This window comes from Giraffa tippelskirchi, chromosome 13 (genome assembly GCF_054371585.1).
Source record: "Giraffa tippelskirchi isolate mGirTip1 chromosome 13, T2T-mGirTip1v1.2.pri, whole genome shotgun sequence".
Lineage (NCBI taxonomy): Eukaryota > Metazoa > Chordata > Mammalia > Artiodactyla > Giraffidae > Giraffa > Giraffa tippelskirchi.
This window is the reverse complement of record NC_137287.1, coordinates 82380623-82399721: the sequence shown is the minus strand read 5'-3', so window position 1 is coordinate 82399721 and position 19099 is coordinate 82380623. Positions and strand designations below refer to the sequence as shown.

At 42.3% G+C, this 19099-nt stretch overlaps 1 protein-coding gene across 1 annotated transcript in view; it reads left to right on the top strand.

Moving 5' to 3' along the window:
* Positions 1 to 19099, top strand: part of ZNF133 (zinc finger protein 133) — a 64206-nt gene that overhangs the window by 7234 nt on the left and 37873 nt on the right. The window contains exon 3 of the mRNA XM_081558656.1: positions 1345 to 1461. The gene's annotated coding sequence lies outside the window, so the exon portion shown is untranslated. The remainder of the gene's footprint in view (positions 1 to 1344; positions 1462 to 19099) is intronic.

Genomic DNA, 19099 nt, shown 5'->3' with positions numbered 1-19099 from the left:
TTAAGCATCAGGTTTTCTTTTATACTTTTACAAAAGCATTAGGTCAGAGGTATGACATCTTCAGTTTCCCCTCACCCATATTTACTGTCTCCATAAATCATTGTTGTCCTTCAGAGTTCCCTCTTAAGTGTCCTTGTGATAACATTGTAACTCAAGTTTGTCTCTGTGCTGTATATTACATTCCTCAGTTTATTTCTTATCTCTTAAATCCTGCTATCCCCTAGTAACTTAAGCTCATCATCTCCTAAAAAGGCTTTTAGCTATAATGTCTCTAAAATTCCTAGTTTCTATACTCTATAGTAAAATATGCCAACACTACAACATACCTTAAACTTTTAGTTTCTAACTATTCTTATTTCTAACCCCTAAACTCAGCAAACTTGTTTTGCCATAAACATTCCCCTTACAGGCGGGTTTCAGATAACAATGTTGCCCATGGTCTCAAGCTGCAGCCTATGTGCTCATCCTGGAGCATTCTTTGTAAAGATCCTTGAACAAATGTCAATAGTTAACTTTATGGATTATAACATTCTTTCCAGCCAACTCAACCGGAAGAAGGAAAGGACAAGTCAGAATCACAAGACCTAACTCCTTCATCCCGGGACTGTGCCTGCGGGATGAGGAGAGGAGGTTGGGGCCGTGCCTCCATTTTGTCAGTAATGCCTATGGCAGCTCCCGACAGCTGCAGATGACCCCTGAACAGCTGGTTGGAAGCTGTAGTGGAGACAACATCTGGCAGAGTTGATCTGGCGGAGGTCATAGCTGTGACCTTGACGTGGGACAGTCCCTCTCCAAGGATGGCAGTTAACATCCACACACTGTTGCCTCTAGCCTGGCAGTGGGCTGCGCACTTCTACACAAAGCATCTCATTTGACTCCTCCATGACTCTGAGGTCATATAATCCTATTACATCACTTGCCTATGGCATGGCCACAGTTCTGCCTAAAACCAGTGCCAGGGTGTGGGCCGTCATTTCCCAAGTCTCTGTGCAAGGCACCAGATTCCCCAAGGACTCCTATCTGCAAGGAGTTTACAATCTGAGCCCCCCTCACAGAGCCCTGAGTAAGGTCAGGGACACAGTCCTGGCTGATGGCCAAAGAGAGGCCCTCTCCCTCCCTCTTTGTGGGGTCCCCTGGGTGAGTGTGTTGGGGATCCCACATCTGTGCCCAGGCTTCATGGCAAGTATCCCAGTCCATCCCAAAAGAGTTTGTGGGAAAGGCCTTGACTCCGGTCTGGAAGCAGCTACCGGCCATCTGCCTGCTGAGGAGGGACGTCAGTGTTGCCCCCAGAGGCACTCACTCGGAGTTTATGTCACTGTCCATGACTCCATCTCATCCCCGTAGAACTCTGAGGAGATGGGACTGGGGCCGAGGGACCCTCCAGCACCTGGATGAGACCTTGGAGAGCAACAGCCTGGACAGCTGCCTCACCACCTGCCAGCTTCCACCCAGCACCCCCAGGTCTGTTTCCTTTCAAATGCATGTATTTTACTGGGTCAGCTTGACAATTTTTTTACCCAAATATATGGAGTGCCTAGTCCATGGGGCCAGTGCCTAGACACTGGCCCCTTCCAGCACTGCAGAATGTCCCTGTGTCCTCCATTGTCCTCTTCAAGGCCACCAGTTTTCTGACCTTTATCCCTGAAGGTGAGTTTTGCAACTTCTCTGCGTTCTTAGAAGTAGAGTCATCCTCCATCTTATGCTTTTCTTTGTTGATCTGCACAGTTTCCACAGGGCTCCTTGAGGGTAGGAATGTTACAGAACTCAGGTCCAGCTGCTCGCTGCTCCAACGAGAGGCAGGTGTTGGTGGAAAGGAAAGTTTGCTTTGTTCCAGAGACCAGCAACCAGGGGAGAAGGCAGACTCCCGTCCAAAGGCCAGCTTCCCCTGCCATCAGTGGGCAAGAGCTCTTATGGGAGGGGCTACATCCAGAAGCAGCACAGTCAGCTCTGACAGTCATCTTGAAATTGGTCATCAGTGGTCTGACCAGCATCATCTTGATGGTTGTAGGTATGGTTAATCTTCAGTTCCAAGATCAGTTTGTTCCCATTTCTTTGAGGCCAATTCCTGGAATTGTGGCAGCTTATGTCATGGCTACAGTCTGGTCATCAAGTAGTTAACTTCTTACATCTGGTGGGGGTTTCAGTATCTACAAGACAGCTCACAGGATATGGCTCAATATTATCTGCAGCTCTTGAGGAGGAACTGAAGACAATTCATGACAGTTTGCTTCATGACAAAACTATTATTATTTGGTCTTGGACTGCTTTCCTTTGTTTCTGTATTTTCTCATCTCTCTGATAAAATTTATTCTTTGGCTGAAGATTTTGTACAGACAAGAGGGAGGTGGAGGACTTCAGAAGTTGGGGGTAGTCTGTCCTGAGAAGGCCCCTTAGGGTTCTGCCCATCTCAGAACTGGGTCTTCATCACCTCAGTCCCTGTCCCCTTCCACCAGGCCAACACAGAGCAGGGTGCCCAGTGTGTTCCTTCCATGAAGACCAGCCCGTCTCTGCACAGCACAGGATGATGGGGAACAGTACATGCTGCCTGCGTTCAAACTCTGATGCTCCCACTTACCTCTGTGTGACCTTGGGCAAGTTACCTAACCTCTCTGTACCAAATCGGAGAATAATAGTAAATACTTGCTTAATATTAATAGGATCATTGTGATAATTAAGTGCATTGATATTTATAAAGTTCTTCCCAATGTCTGGGCTTCCCTGGTGGCTCAGCTGGTAAAGAATCCACCTGCAATGCAGGAGACCTGGGTTCGATCCCTGGGTTGGGAAGATCCCCTGGAGAAGGGAAAGGCTACCCAATCCAGTATTCTGGCCTGGAGAATTCCATGGACTGTATAGTCCATGGGGTTGCAAAGACACAACTGAACAACTTTCACTTTTCACTTTCCAAATGTCTGTGGCCTAATGTGGCTGTTTAAGTGTTTGTTAAATGAAGACATGGAAAAAAAAAAAGAAATTTTCCATCTGAACAGCTGAGGGCAAGGCCCAGCCCTGTTTTTTGACCACCATCTCCTGAGTCAGGAGTCAGCAAATTACAGCCTCCCCACCGCCAGGTCTTGTAGGTAAAGTTTGGCGCACAGCCACACTCCTGGTTTGTGTGTTGTCTAGGGCTCCTTCCACACTGCAGGGGCAGAGTCGAGTGGTGACAATACAAACCATTTACTCTCTGGCCTTTCCTGGGGTGACCTTACTGACCCTACTACCCTGAGTCTTTTAAACTCACCATCCACAGGGTCTGCCACAGCTGCCAAGCAGACCTCTCTGACCTGGCAAAAAGTGGCTTCTGTGGATGTCACCCATTTAACTGCCTCAACTGTCCTCTCTGCGAAAACCCCTTGCTTCCCAGGGGTTTCCTTGGCCTTCTTCATGGTCCTGGAGAGCTCTGGGAGAGGTCAGGCCAGGCCAGGTTGAAACAAGACTGCCTCACTGAGCAGTGGAATAGTCTGGGCCTACAGGGTCTGTTCCTTCGTCCATCTGATCCTTCATCACAAGTTTTCTGAGAGGCAACCATGGGCAGGGCCAACATGCAGCAGTAAAGTGAAAACACAAACAAAAGCATTAACACAAAGGAAAAATTAATTAATTGGACTTTATTAAGAGGCTGTTTCATGTAACTTGATGATGTTTCCAACTTTGCTAGTGGGCCACAGGGATTCTGAGTTATTTCAGAAGACAAAGAGGAATTCCTTGGTGGTCCAGTGGTTGGGACTCAGTGCTTTCACTGCCAAGGGCATGGGTTCTATCCCTGGTCGGGAAACTAAGATCCTGAAAGCTATACGTGTGTGCTAAGTCACTTCAGTCTTGTCTGCCTCTGTGACCCTATGGAGTATAGCCCGCCAGGCTCCTCTGTCCACAGGATTCTCCAGGCAAGAGTACTGGAGTAGGTTGCCATGCCCTCCTCCAGGGGATCTTCCCAACCCAGAGATTGAACCCAAGTCTCCTGCACTAGCAGGAGTGGGTTCTTTACCACTTGTACCACCTGGGAAGCTGTGCTTGCAGCCAAAAAAAAAAGGAAAACGAAGAAACAGAGAGAGCCCGCTTGAGAAAATTAACAAGGAGATCCTGGTAAAACCCTGGTTCTGCTACTTACTGGTCCTTTACTGGCATGTGACCCTGGAGAGTTATCTCACTGAGCAGACAGGTGCAATTGGACACAGAGGGCAGGAAGGGGTGCCAAGCAGCTACCTGAGCACAGCCCTGTGTGCCATCTGTTCACATCCGCCAGCAGAGACTTGATGAACTCCACTGCCCAGAGGCAGAGACAACCATCTGAAAATGCAGGGAGTCAAAACAAGGCAACCTGCAAATGCTTTACTCAGAGCACAAGCCATGCCAAATAGGAATATTAATTCAAAGGAACAAAAAGAAAAGCTTAACCTTTATGTACTTATTTAGACCCTTCTAGCAATATAAGTCTGCTGTCTACTGGAGATACAATTGGAGTGTTTTAATGTTTATTTATTTTTAATTTTTATTTATTTTATTTTAATGTTTATGTGTCAGGCCTTTATTTTATTTATTTATTTTTTAATTTCTATGTTTATTTATGTGTCAGGTCTTAGTTGTGGCATAACAAGATCTTTGTTGCATCATGTGGGATCTTTCTCTGCAGGACAGGGACTCTCTTGTTGTGGCTCACAGACTCCAGAGCGCACAGCTCAGTAGTTGTGGTCCACGGGCTTAGTTGCTCCTTGACATGTAGGATCTTAATTCTCTGACCAGAGATTGAACCTGTGTCCCCTGCATTGCAAGGCAGATTCTTAACCACTGTCCTCGACAATTGAAGTTTAGCCTGTGTGGCTGAATGTCCTCACCTGGGAAAGAACAACGTAGGGTGGCTGGGTCTTGGCAACTGAAAACCAACTTGTCGAGATGGAACAGGTTTCTCTAGAAGTAGCAGAATTCAAGGCAAGGGACAAAGATTAGTGGCCATTTAAAAAAAAAAACTGCCACTAAAAGTAAAACTACCTATTCTGTGGGCTGGTGGTTAGGACTGGAGTTGAACATCCTTCAGATATTAGGCATGTGAATGTGTGGTCACTAGTATGATTATTACCACTGTTACATAGTGAATGATTTGAATGTCCCATCTAGTCAGTTCTTTTAGCTCTGATAGTCAGAACTTCAGTATCATGTAGCTTTTAAACCTGGGGCTTTTGATCAACTCTAAGCATGGCCTGATCCTAGGAATTCCTATTGTTGCTACAGGACTTGCTATCAGTCAACAGTACCAAAAAAAAAAAATCATTTTCAAGAACCTAGAAAGTAGGTGGTATCTTTGCATCAGCCTGGTTTTATTCCCTCCCTGAGCCCAAGGCTGACTGATGGGGGCGGTTCTTGAACCTCAGTCTTCTGTTTTTTAATTCACTTTGCTTTTTCTTAAACACTACACAGCTTTTCTGCTGGATTGCAAGGAAAGAGTGCCCAGCAGTACCCTGTCTCATGCTTGGGACAAGTTGACATGTGTAAGACAGAGCTGCCAGCCAAGGGGCCTCGGGACTGGGGTTAAACCAGACTCTTGCTTCTTTACCACTGCCTGCAAAATAAGAAAACCTCTGAGCTGAAGGGTGGCAGGTCCCAGTGGAGGGTGGTGATTCTTGGATCATCTATGTTTTTCTTGGCTGGAGGCCAGAGCCAACATACCCAGGCAACATTGCAGAGAAAAGTCCTTATGTTTGCTCACTTTGCTTTCTTGCTCTTTCTCATCAAGATTTAAACAGTGCCGAGGCCGAGAATGAGCAGATTTAGGGAAAAACAGCAATAACAACAATAAAAACCTGGAAAATGAGCTGGGGAGCCCTGTTGACTGGGGACTGGCAGGCTCGGAGGCCCTCTGGAGGTGGTGACTTTTTGACTTTCAGTTGAATCCCTGCTGTGTCCCACTGTCTTTTCCCTTACCTTTCCCATGCTAGGCTCTGAAATTAAGGTCCAGAATTGAGGGCTGTTCTGAGCATGAGGTGAACAGAGATGTGATGTATTCATTTTCTCAGTGTCCTAAAGAAGAGAAACCTGAAGCCAAGAGGGTAATTTTTCTGAGGCTACGAAAGAAAAATGCCTGTGTGGAACACACATATTCAGAGATGTTATATTATGACCTACTATGTGTCCTTTGGGCTTCACCTGTGGCTTAGATGGTAAAGAATCCGCCTGCAATGTGAGAGACCTGGATTCAATCCCTGGGTCGGGAAGACCCCCTGGAGGAGGGCACGGCAACCCACTACAGTAGAGTGGATTCTCCTGGAGAATCCCATGGACAGAGGATCCTGGTGGGCTATAGTCCATGGAGTCACAGAGAGTTGGACACAACTTAGAGACTGAGCATGCAGCACACGTGTCCTTCACTGTTCTAGAAATTACCTAAAATGAATGAAACCATGGTACCTAAGCTAGTTGCAGAGCCTCTGAACAGAGGTGATATGGAGGTCTAGGGTATTAGTTTAGCCCTATCACACCACTGTCAATAATTATATTTACTTTTATTCATGATTAATTAGATAGCAATATCGCTGTGCTTCTTTTCTTGCAGTGAGATGGGGAAAATACAAGATGAGCCTGAAGCATAAATTTTTTTTAACTGGGGTATACTTGATTTACAATATTTTGTAAGTTTCAGGTATACAACATAGTCATTCACAATTTTTAAAGGTTATACTCCATTTACAGTTATTATAAAATATTGGCTGTAATCTCTGTGCTGTACAATGTATCCCTGTATCTATTTATTTAATATATAGTAGTTTGTATCTTTTAATCCCTTATCCCTATTTTGCCTCTCCCTCCTTCCTCCCCCTCCCACCGCCCCAGTAACCACTAATTTATTCTCTATGTCTGTGAGTCTTTCTTTTTTGTTATATTCACTAGCTTGTTTTATTTTTTAGATTCCACATTTTAGAAGTATTTATTTGGCTGCACCAGATCTTTATTTGTTTATTTGGCTGCACACAGTTATGGTGTGTGAGACCTTTTAATTGAGGCCTTCGAACTCTAAGTTGTGGGCATGTTTAGTTCCTCAACCAGGGATCAAACCCTGGGCCCCCTGCATTGGAAACACAGAGTCTTAGCCTCTGGACCACCAGTGAAGTCCCCTAGATGCAACATTTAAGTGATATCATGTAGTATTTCTTTCTCTTATTTCACTAAGCATAATACCCTGAAAGTTCAACCATATTGCTGCAAATGGCAAAATGTCACTCTTTTTAAAGGCTAATATTCCATCATATATATGTGCCACATCTTTATCCACTCCTCTGTTCATGATCACTTAGGTGGCTTCTGTATCTTGGCTGTTGTAAATAGTGCTGCTATGAGGAGCCTGAAGCAACTTGTCGGACCAGGAAGTAAGGAAGTACTTGAAAAGAATGGGGACATGGCAGATGGTTCAGTAACAACGTGACAGAGCTTCTAATGGCCAAAGCTGGAGCAATGGAAGCAATAAAATAAATAACAATGTTGAATTAGAACCCATAGAATAAAATAAATATCCATAAGCACATATTGATATAAGTAAATAAAGTTTTCAAAATTAACAACCAAATGAGGGAGAAAGGCCAGCTCTTCCTTATAAAAGATTTCTAATTAATAAATGTAGAAAGAAAGGGGAACAGAAAATCTCCTGGAGAAAGTCAATCTAATAGTTCTCGGATCCACAAATGAATGTTCAAGTTGTCAGCAAAAGTTTGCAGAAAAACAAGATATTTGCAGTATCAAGTATTCCCACCCACAAGATATTTATTAATTACAAAGAGGAAAACAGTAATCTTATGGTCAGGAGATAGCACCATAACCAAGTGATCAAAGGCAATACCACTGTAAAAAGATGTCAACTTGCTGCTCCCCTGATAGGATACGTGAAGTGAGACAAACCCAAATGGAGGATGTCCTGCTAAATAAGTGGCCAGTGCTTTTCAATAATGCCCACGTCATGAAAGACAAGGGAAGACAGGGAAAGTCACAGATCTAAGGAGATTAAGGATATATGACAGCCAAATGCAGATATGGGAAAACTGTTCAAGTCCAAATAAAGTCTGCAGGTGGGTTAATAGTACTGTACCCATGACTACTTCTTAACTTTTATATGATTATGTTAGATAGTAACATTAGGGGAATCTGGGTAAAGGGTAAGTAATCAACTTTTCTCTAAGTCGAAAAATATTTTTAAAGGACAAAATACATTTGAAAGTAGATCTATTTTATGTTTAATAGGAAGAGAGTTACCTTTAGGTTTAGAACAGTCTGGTTTTACAAAGCACCTGCTTATCATGGACTTAGGGTCATCGAGAGTCGCAAATGTGTGTATCTAAGGAGAAGGAGCCAAAAACCAGCTGTCAGGGTAGCTGAGACCTTTCTTCTTGCTGGGCCTCTTCAGGTCAGTTCAGTCACTCAGTCATGTCCGACTCTTTGTGACCCCATGAACTGCAGCACACCAGGCCTCCCTGTCCATCACCAACTCCTGGAGCCTACCCAAACTCATGTCCATCGAGTCGGTGATGCCATCTAACCATCTCATCCTCTGTTGTCCCCTTCTCCTCCTGCCCTCAGTCTTTCCCAGCATCAGGGTATTTTCAAATGAGTCAGCTCTTCGCATGAGGTGGCCAAAGTATTGGAGTTTCAGCTTCAACATCAGTCCTTCCAGTGAACACCCAGTATTGATCTCCTTTAGGATGGACTGGTTGGATCTCCTTGCAGTCCAAGGGACTCTCAAGAGTCTTCTCCAGCACCACAGTTCAAAAACATCAATTCTTCGGCGCTCAGCTTTCTTCACCATCCAACTCTCACATCCATATATGACTACTGGAAAAACCATAGCCTTGACTAGACGGATCTTTGTTGGCCAAGTAATGTCTCTGCTTTTTAACATGCTGTCTAGGTTGGTCATAACCTTCCTTCCAAGGAGTAAGCATCTTTTAATTTCATGGCTGCTGACTCAGTATTTCCAGGTCATTTTCGTTTTCCAGATTTGTAATGAATCTGTGGTGCATAAGTATGACAACAAATAATCACAGTTCTTTCCATGGGGTCATATTGCTTGTACCAAACATTATTCTTCAAAAAAAAAAAAAAAAACCAATACAGAAACTACTTAGTGTGCATTTTGTTTATCTGAAATCAGACATCACATTGACCCTATAACTTCTGGCCTCACAGTGGTGCATCAAAGTCCTCACACCACATCCAGATAGACCACATCCCTCAACACAACTGGTTACAGGGACCCAACTGATAGAAAGAAAAATAGAGAACAAGGGAGTTTTCCCTACTAACTAAACAATTAGGACTTTCTGAGAGAAAAATTCAAATTTCAAGTAACCAGAAAGTTTCACAGGTCATGTGGTTATGAATATCACTGTAATCAACAATTAACAGAAAATTTGGATGGTGCCTTTTGTACTGTATCAATTGAAAAGAGTGGACTACTCCCCTTATCTTTTGTAAGCTTTTCAAAGAAACATTTATTTTTTTAAGGAAATTGTATTTTTAACAAAGGTGCTATGTATTCTTTCTTGGTCTATGAAAAATAACATTGGTCAAGTAGGGGAAAATTGGCCCCAGGCAGAAACACCATGAACAGTTGTACATGTTGTGCACTGCAAAAAATGGCACCCCAATGAAGGGCTAGTGGGCCTGAAACCCATCCTTCTTTCTGCCCTCCAGGTTGCATGACTGAGAGTCATATCCACCCAGAGGAGTGGTTGCCTTATTTTAATTACACAAAGGTGCTGAATAGTCTGATGTTGACTTTAGCAGTAGGTGTGGTGTGACCAGTGTGGGAAGTAGATTGGGAATTATAAGTTTGGTGTGGCAGAAGGGATTTTGATGATCTATGACTGTTGAAAACAGTTTACTATTTTATGGCAAATATTTCTTTCTAAATCCAGAGCTTTTATTGAAAGAGTAAGGCTCTCTGCTGGGCTTCTCTAGTGACTCAGTGCTAAAGAACCTGCCTGCCAATGCAGGAGATGCAGGTTCATTCTCTGGGTCAGGAAGATTCCCCTGGAGAAGAAAATGGCAACCCACTCCAGTATTCTTGCCTGGGAAACCCCAATGATGGAAGTGCCTGGTGGGCTACAGTCCATAGGATCGCAAGAGAGTTGATGACATGACTTAGTGACTAAACAACAAGGCTCTCTGCCATCCCAGAAACCCACCATATTCCTCACATGTCATTCAGAAATTTCCTATATACACATATGTATGCATATAAATTTGTATAATTGGCAGCTTATTATTATATCCTTTGCTTTCTAAAAATGTTAAATAATATTCTTTTATTAATCTGATAAAATATATATAATATAAAATTTGCCATTTTAACCATTTTTAACTGTACAATTCAATGACCTTAAGTATATTCATGTTATTGTACAGCCATACTACTTTTTATGTTCAGAATTCTTTCATCACCCCAAACTGAAATCTATTCCCAGTAAACAATAACTCCCTATACCCTCCTGCCCCCAGCCCATGGTGATTGCCATTCTACTTTCTGTCTCTATGAATTTAACTATTTCAAGTAACTCACGTAAGTGAAATCATACAATATTTGTCCTTTTGTATCTTTCTTATTTCACTTCAAATAATGTCTTCAAGTTCCATTCAAACAATGTCATCTATGTGGTAGTGTATATTAGAATGTCATTTCTTTTCCAGGCTGAATAATATTTCAGTGTATGTGTGTGTGTGTGTGTGTGTGTGTGTGTGAGTGTATCTCATATCTTGTTTATCCATTCATCTGTCAATGGATACTTGGGTTGCTTCAGCTTTTTTGGCTACTGTGGATAATACTGCTACAAACATGGGTGTACAAATCTCTCTTCAAGAAACCCTGCTTTTTTATAGACCCTGCATATAAACCCAAAAGTGGAATTGTTGGATCACATAGTAATTTTATTTTTTAGTTTTCAAGGAATCACCAAGCTGTTTTCCAGAACAGTTGCACCATTTACATTCCCACCAACAGTGAATAGGTGTTCCAATCTCTCCATATCCTTGCCAACACTTGTTCTTTTCTGGGTTTTTGATAATAGCCATCCTTATTGCTGTAAGGTTGTATATCACTGTAGTTTTGATTTGCATTTCCTTAATGATGAGTGACGTTTGAGCATTGTTTCATGTGTTTATTGGCCATCTGTGTATAGTTGAATGTTTTCCCTGCACCATTTGTTGAAAAGACTGTCCTTTTCCCATCAATAGTGTTAGCACCCTCGTCAAAAATCGTTTAACCCTGTATGTGAGGTTTATTTCCAAGCTCTCTATTCTGTTCCAGTGGTCTGTATGTCTGTCTTTATGCCAGTACCATACTGAAAGTATGAGTCCTCCAACTCTGTTTTTTTTTTTTTAAGATTGTTTTAGCTGTTTTCAGTCTGTTGAGAGTCTATATGAATTTTTTTTTTCTATATGAATTTAAGAATGAATTTTTCTATTTATGCAAAAATATCTTTGAGGTTTTGATAGGGATTACTATAGATCAGTTTGGATAATAGTAACATCTTGATGATATTAAGTCTTCCAATCCATGAACACAAAATGCCTTTCATTTTTTTGTGTCTTTAGTTTCTTTTAGCAATGTTTTATACTTTTCAGTATGTAAGTCTTTCACCTCCTTGGTTAAATTAATTCCTAAGTATTTCATTCTTTTTGTGCTACTGTAAATGAGATTATTTTCTTAATTTCCTTTTCACACTGTTCATTGTTAGTGTATAGAAACACAACTGATATTTGTGTGTTGATTGCATATCCTGCAGTCCATGGGGTCGCAAGGAGTCGGACACAACCAAGCGACTTAACTGAACTGACTACCTCTTTTTAAAACGTATGCCTTGGGGCTTTTTCACACAATAAATATTTGGACATGCCTCGTCATACTCTGGATAGCGTTTCATTGTGTGGATATCCTAGACCTGAGACCAAAGACATCTGTTTTAATATTTGACTGAGAATAGTTTTAAAGAAGTGCCTACATAATAAACTCTGTGCTGCTTCTTGGCCCCAGAAGCCTAAAATACGATCTGGCCCTTTAAGAAACAGCTTGTCAGTCCCCATTCTAGAGCACACTTGGCCAGGCTCTTACTGAAAGGCCATTTGAATTGTTTCCAGTTTAGTGCTATTATAAACAATTTTCAGTTATGGAATTCTGCCCTCAGAACCTGTAGAGGAAGAAGAGCCGGATGCAGAGGTACACGCGTCCAGTTTTTGACGCTGAACACCAGTGGGCCCTGGAGAACAGTGGCCTTGGCCTCTCACCAGCACCGCCTCTGCTGGTATCCAATGCGTGCGTCCAGTGTGGATTATCCGTCGTTTCCATTTTTATTGTCTAGATGGAATTTCCATTGCTTTTATTGTGAATTAGGTTGAGCACCTTTTCATATATAAACTACCTGCTCTTGTCTTTTGTTCACTTTTCTTTTGGATGTTGGATTACGGATATTAACCAGCTCCTTCTGTTTTTTAAATAACAGTTCTTGCAGTATTAAGGCAGTTAGACCTTTGTTGTTTTAGTAGCGAATGTTTTTTCCAAGTCTGTCATTTCAAAAAACTTTTAGAAATAACTATTTTTTCCTAAATAAACTTTTTTCCTTAGAAAATTAATCTACTGTAAAAAAAAATACAGTTGATGTACAGTATTATACAAGTTACAGGTACACAATATAGTGAATCACAATTTTTAAAGGTTATACTCCATTTATAGGTATTATAAAATATTGGCTATAGTCTGCATACTGTACAATATATTCTTATAGCTGATTTTATACATAATAGTTTGTACCTCTTAATCGTCTATAAAAATTTTATGGGTATGTAAATGTAGCAGCCTTTTCCTTTATGGCTTCTGGGTTTTATGTCTTATTTAGAAAAATCTTCCCTATTTGGAGATGATTTAAAAAAAAAAAAACAACCCTCAAGCTTCTTTCCATGCTTTTATGTTTTTAAAATACTTTTCTCCATCTGGAATTTTCTTCAGTGTAAGGAGCAAGCCATGGCTCCAGCTGGCACTCGGCTGTCCTAGAGTCATTTATTGAATACTCCATCTTTTTTTCATTGCTTTGAAATGTCATCTTTCCATATGTGTTGAGGTCTATTTCTGGGCTCTCTTATTTGTCCCATTGATCTCACTGTATATTCATATGCTGTCTCAAGCACCCTTAAGTAAGTATAGTTTTAAGTGTGCTTAGTCACTCAGTCATGCCTGACTCTTTGCAACCCCGTGGACTGTAGCCCGCCAGGCTCCTCTATCCATGGGATTCTCCAGGCAAGAATACTGGAGTGGTTTGCCATGCCCTCCTCCAGGTGATCTTCCCAAGCCAGGGATCAAACCCAAGTCTCCCACGTTGCAGGTGGATTCTTTACCAACTAAGACACCAGGGAAGACCAAGAATACTGGAATGAGTAGCCTATCCCTTCTCCAGGGGATCTTCCCAACCCAGGAACCAAACTGGGATCTCCTGCACTGCAGGCAGATTCTTTACCAGCTGAGCTACCAGGCAAGCCCTAGTTATGATTATTTAGAAGGGCAATCTCACCTATTAGCCTTCTTTTATAGAGTTTTCTTGGCTAGTTTTGCATGATATGAACTTTATTTTTTTAATGTCCAAATTGTTTCATATTTTCTTTGTGTAAATCTTGTACTTCTACTTATTTATTTTTGGCTGCGCTGGGTCTTCTTTGCTTTGTGCAAACTTTCTTCAATTGTGGTGAGTGGGGGCTGCTCTAGTTGCGGTGTGCTGGCTTCTCATTGAGGTGGCTTCTTTTGTTGCAGAGCACAGGTTTTATGCACACAGGCTTCAGTAGTTGAGGCACATGGGCTTAGTTGCTCTGCAGCATGTGGGATCTTCCTGGACCAGGGACTGAACTCGTGTCCTCTGTACAGGCAGGTGGATTTTTAACAACTCTACCACCAGGGAAGTCCTAATATGAACTTTAGAATCAGCTTGTCTAATTAAGAAATAGACAATTTTTATTAAGATTGCATTAAATTTTTGGATAAGTATGGAAACCCACTCCAGGATTCTTGCCTGGAGAATCCCATGGACAGAGGAGCCTTGCGGGCTACAGTCCATAGGGTCACAAAGAGTTGGACATAACTGAAGTGACTGAGCATAGGGAGGAAAAAGCATAATGTCAGTTCTTGTTATTAAAAAATAGGGTGTATCTTGCTATTTGTTCAATATTTTTTAAGTTTTACTGGAGCTATAAAGTTTTGATTCATTTAAGTTCATCTTAATTGAGTTTATTCCTAGATATTCTGTCTTTTGTGGGCATTGCAAGTGAATTTTCCTTCTGTTATATTTTCTAACAGGTTCCTTGCACATCAGAAAGCCATTGCTTATTGAATGTTAAATTTGTAATTAGTCACATTACTGAATTTTCTTATTATTTCTATTCATCTTTCAGTTGAATCTCCCAGATACACAATCGTATCATCCACAAGTAGTGATTCTTTCACCTAAAATTTAACTTATACATTTACTTTTACTGTAAGATTTCATTACAGGGCCATGCAAGGATTTTCCAATTTGTTGTCTTTGAAGGCTGAGTCTACAGCTGGGACAGGCAGGGTCCAGAAACTCTGCTCTCCCTGGGAGCCCGTGGAGGATTCCCCTGAGCATAAAACTTAACAGAGAGGAGCTCTAAGCAGAGGGTCATACCTGAAGGTGAGAAAACCACTGGGCATCTCCCCAAATGACCTTCCTCTCTGTACCCTTGAGCAACATTTTCCATATCTCTGTTGAAATGAAGATGGTTCCGATCACTCAAGTCATACCAGGCCTCAACTGAGTGGTTCAAATACTGAAATTATTTCAATATTGAAGGCATGTTCCCAGCTCTTAAAGCTACTAATCCCAGGCAGGAGTAAATTGGCACTATCACCTTGGAAACCTGTTTGGCATCATTTCCTAAGTCTTAACTCACCTCTAGCCTCTGATCCAGCGATTTCACTCCTAAGTTTTTATGCTCAAGAGAAATGAAATGCTCACACCTAGAGTCAATTAATCTATGACAAAGGAGGAAAGGATATACAATAGAGAAAATACAGTCTGTTCAGCAAAGCTGGGAAAGCTGGACAGCCTCATGTAAGTCAGTGACGTTAGAACCCACTCACACCATATACAAAAATAAACTCAAAGTGACTTAAAAACTTAAACATAAGACATGGCACCATAAAACTTCTAGAAGAGATCATAGGCAAATGCTCTCTGACATAAATCGCAACAGGGTCTTCTTAAGTCAATCTCCCAAGGCAACAGAAATAAAAACAAAAATAAACAAACAGGACCTAATCAGACTTACAAGCTTCTGCACAGCAAAGGAAATAACAAACAAAAGGAAAAAACAACGTACAGAATGGGAGAAAATATTTGCAAACAATGTGACCAACAAGGACTTAATCTCCAAAATATACAAACAGCTCATACAACCCAGCAAAAAAAAAAAAAAAAAGCAAACAATCGAAAAATGGACAGAAGACCTAAATAGATGATTCTCCAAAGAAGAAATACAGAAAGTCAACAAGCAAGTGAAAAAATGCTCAGCATCGCTAATTATTAGAGAAATGCAAATCAAAACCACAATGAGGTATCACCTCACACTGGTCAGAATGGCCATCATTAAAAATTCTACAAATAATTAATATTGGAGAGGATACGGAGAAAAGGGAACCCTCCTACACTGATGTATGTAAATTCGTGCAGGGAATGTAAATTCGTGCAGCCACTATGGAGAACAGTATAGAGGTTGCTCAGAAAACTAAAAATAGAACTACCTTATGACCCAGCAATCCCACTCCTGAGTATAGTATATATCCAGAGAAAACTGTAATTAAAAAAAATACATGCACCCCAATGTTCATAGCAGCACTATTCACAATAGACAAGACATGGAAACAACGTGAATATCCATCGACAGATGAATGGATAAAGATGTGGTACATATATACAGTGGAATACTACTCAGCCATAGAAAATGAGATGTCATTTAAAATAACATGGATGGACTTAGCAATTATCATACTGAGTAAAGTAAGTCAGAGAAAGACAAATACAATCACTTACATGTGGAATCTAAAATATGACACAAATGAACATATCTACGAAATAGAAACAGACTCACTGACATAGAGAACAGACTTGTGGTTGCCAAAGGGAGGGATGGTGGGGGACTGATGGGTTGGGAGTTTGGGATTAGCAGATACAAACTATTATATACAGAATGGATAAACAATAAGGTCCTACTGTAGAACACATAGAAATATATTAATATCCTGTAACAAACCATAATGGAAAAGAATATTAAAAAGAACGCACATATGCATGTAACTGAATCACTTTGCTGTACAGCAGAAATTAACCCAATTATAAATCAACTTAAAAAGTAAGAAGAGCGAGAAGTTGAGTGTACAGAGTCTCCAGTGTCACAGACAGGAACATTTTCAGTATTTCTGCTGGCTCCATCTTCCAATCAAAACCAACTCAAATGTCCATCAGCAGAAGGACAGATAAACTGTGATCTATTCACTCAACATAATCTTTCATAGCAGTGAAAATGCCGGGCAGAGACATTCACCATGATAATGACCAGATTCCTGCTACACTCACAGCGTGATTGGTTCCACAGGTGTGATGTGAGCCCAGAGGCCAGACCTGGCAGAGGGCACACTGTGGGTTTCTACTAAGAACTACTTTTGTGTATCTTCAAAATTCTCCATAATAAAGGTTTTTTTTTTCAAGCTGCCCTGAAAGAAAAATGTAAAGAAACATGTAAAGCCATTTAGAAAATTTTCCATCAAAATTGCTAAAATTAAGTCTGACAGTTGAAGAAGAAAAAATGCAAGGAAAATAGTAAAGCATTTTACAAAAACGTTAACCCAAAATATTATTTAAGAAGTTTTTGCTGTATGAAGGAGTGGGGTGGCATCGTCTGTGACCTGAATCAGGCAGCCTGAAAGAACTGGCCATGCTTATTCACCCACTGTGGTGGACCACAGGGACCCAAGCTCTAGGGCAGAGGGACAGTGCACCCTGCGTCTGCCACTCACCTGTGCCCACACTGCTCACCTCTCCCGGTTCTAGACTGGCACCCACTTCAGCGTGTCGTGAGGAATGAGAATCATGGACACAGATGCTCTCACTTCTTGCAGGAAACCAAAAGCCATGGAATGTAGGGGGGCAGATTTGCTTTTGGAATGATGATCTGAGTAGGCAGGGCAAGCAGACGGCAGTTCATTTAGAGAAGCACACAGAGCCCTGAGGTCGGAGTGGTTGGAAGATTAGTTTCCCATGATGACTGGCAGCACAGCCCCCGGAGCCAAAGCCTGGAGACCTGTCAGTGCCTCGAATCCCTGAATTCAATGTGACCTCGAAGACCAGGGGGACAGAGTATGTGGGAAGGTTTAGCAGCCTATTTGGCCTGAAGGATGCTTAATGCTGATGCTCAATGAACCTACTTTCTGTTATTACAATCATAATAGAGCTGCCCCTTTGTTCTGATACGGGCTTCCCTTGTGGTCACCTGGTAATAAATCTGCTTGCAATGTGGGAGACCTGGGTTCGAAACCTGGGTTGGGGAGATCCCTAGAGAAGGGAAAGGCTACCCATTCCAGTATTCTGGCCTGGAGAATTCCATGGACGTGCAGTCCATGGGGTCGCAAAGAGTCGAACATGACTGAACGACTTTCACTTTCACTTTTGTTCTGATGGGCCATGGGCCCCTTAAGGATTTCTGGGGCCAGCCCACATTTGCAGAATGACTAGACTCCACCATGGATAGCTTGAGCATCTTTTTGCTAAAGCTGTCATTGATTCAGGCTGCACGTAATCAACTTAGGTAGGCACTCAGAGTTTTTAAATAGCCAAATAGACCTTTAATAACACTTTTATAGAAAACATCCAGGGTCACGTGCCACTGTGACACAAACCTCCATTTGCTCTCCTGTGAAATGGGTGCACATCCTCCAGGTGCTAGGAAGGAGAAGCCTGTGCTTAATAGAAATAGATCCTTGCATAAGGGTAAGACTTAGAGGTCCCAGGAAGATGGCCCGGGTGATTCCTCTCCTCTCTGGGTTTGCTCCAGACTCTCCTGCTCCTGACTTCCTCACCACGAGATGCCAGGCAATTCATCAGGTTCAGTCTGGGAGCAGGCACAAAGGATCCTGCCCATCTTCTCAGACACACAAGATGGCAGGTTTTCTTCTTTAGGTTTTAGTGTCTCTGCCACAGATTCTGGGTACAGGCTGAAGACTGTGGGAGAGTGGATTCCCACCATCCCCACCTTCTCCCCACAGGGCACAGGGCGGGCATTCGTCACCGAGAACACCCTCTGCACATTTGTTTAGTAGGTGTAGCATAGACATGTTTCGCCCCAGCAACTTTTTTAGTATTGTCACTATCATCTCAAGAAAGCCTCATCAAGCTGTTCCATTTACTCCAAAGCAGCGAAACGAAATGCCGCTGTGACCAGGGCTCAGCCTGCTCTTGATTTCAAAAGGTCTCGGGCGGCCCCTCCCGAGATCGTCTGGGCTCAGGATGCCCCTCCCTGGTCATGCCCAGATTCTTGATGGATTTATTAAGTTTCATGGGAGAAAGCTTTTCTCTGTTATTTGTTTATCAAATCCTCCTGTTGGGAGATGATTGTAAGAAGCACATGGAGAAGAAATCCAGTCACATGCGGTCTCCAGAGCTGACCCCCAGTATTCCAGAGGCCCCAGGGGCCAGGTGGGGAAAATGTGGGACTGGACTGGGGTGAGACATTCGCCTAAAGGTCTGCACTCATTGAGAGCAACGCTGACAACCCCTCAGGAAGTCTCAGACACCCCGTGCCCCCTGGTCAGGCAGCAGGGAGGGAGTAGTGGTGGGGACCAGGGTGGCCAGGAGAGCCTTGCCCCTTTCAAAGGGAGCCCCAACCTCACCCCTGGCTCACTTGCCTTGTGGGAACGAATACCAGCTTTTGATTTGTCAAAAGAGGCCAGGAATTTGGAGTTGTGAAGTTTCCAGATTTTTCATGTTGGACACTTTTTTTTTTGAAGAGATGTTCAACATCAGTCATCATTAGGGAAATGAAAATCAAATGACAGTGAGATGCCACCTCATCC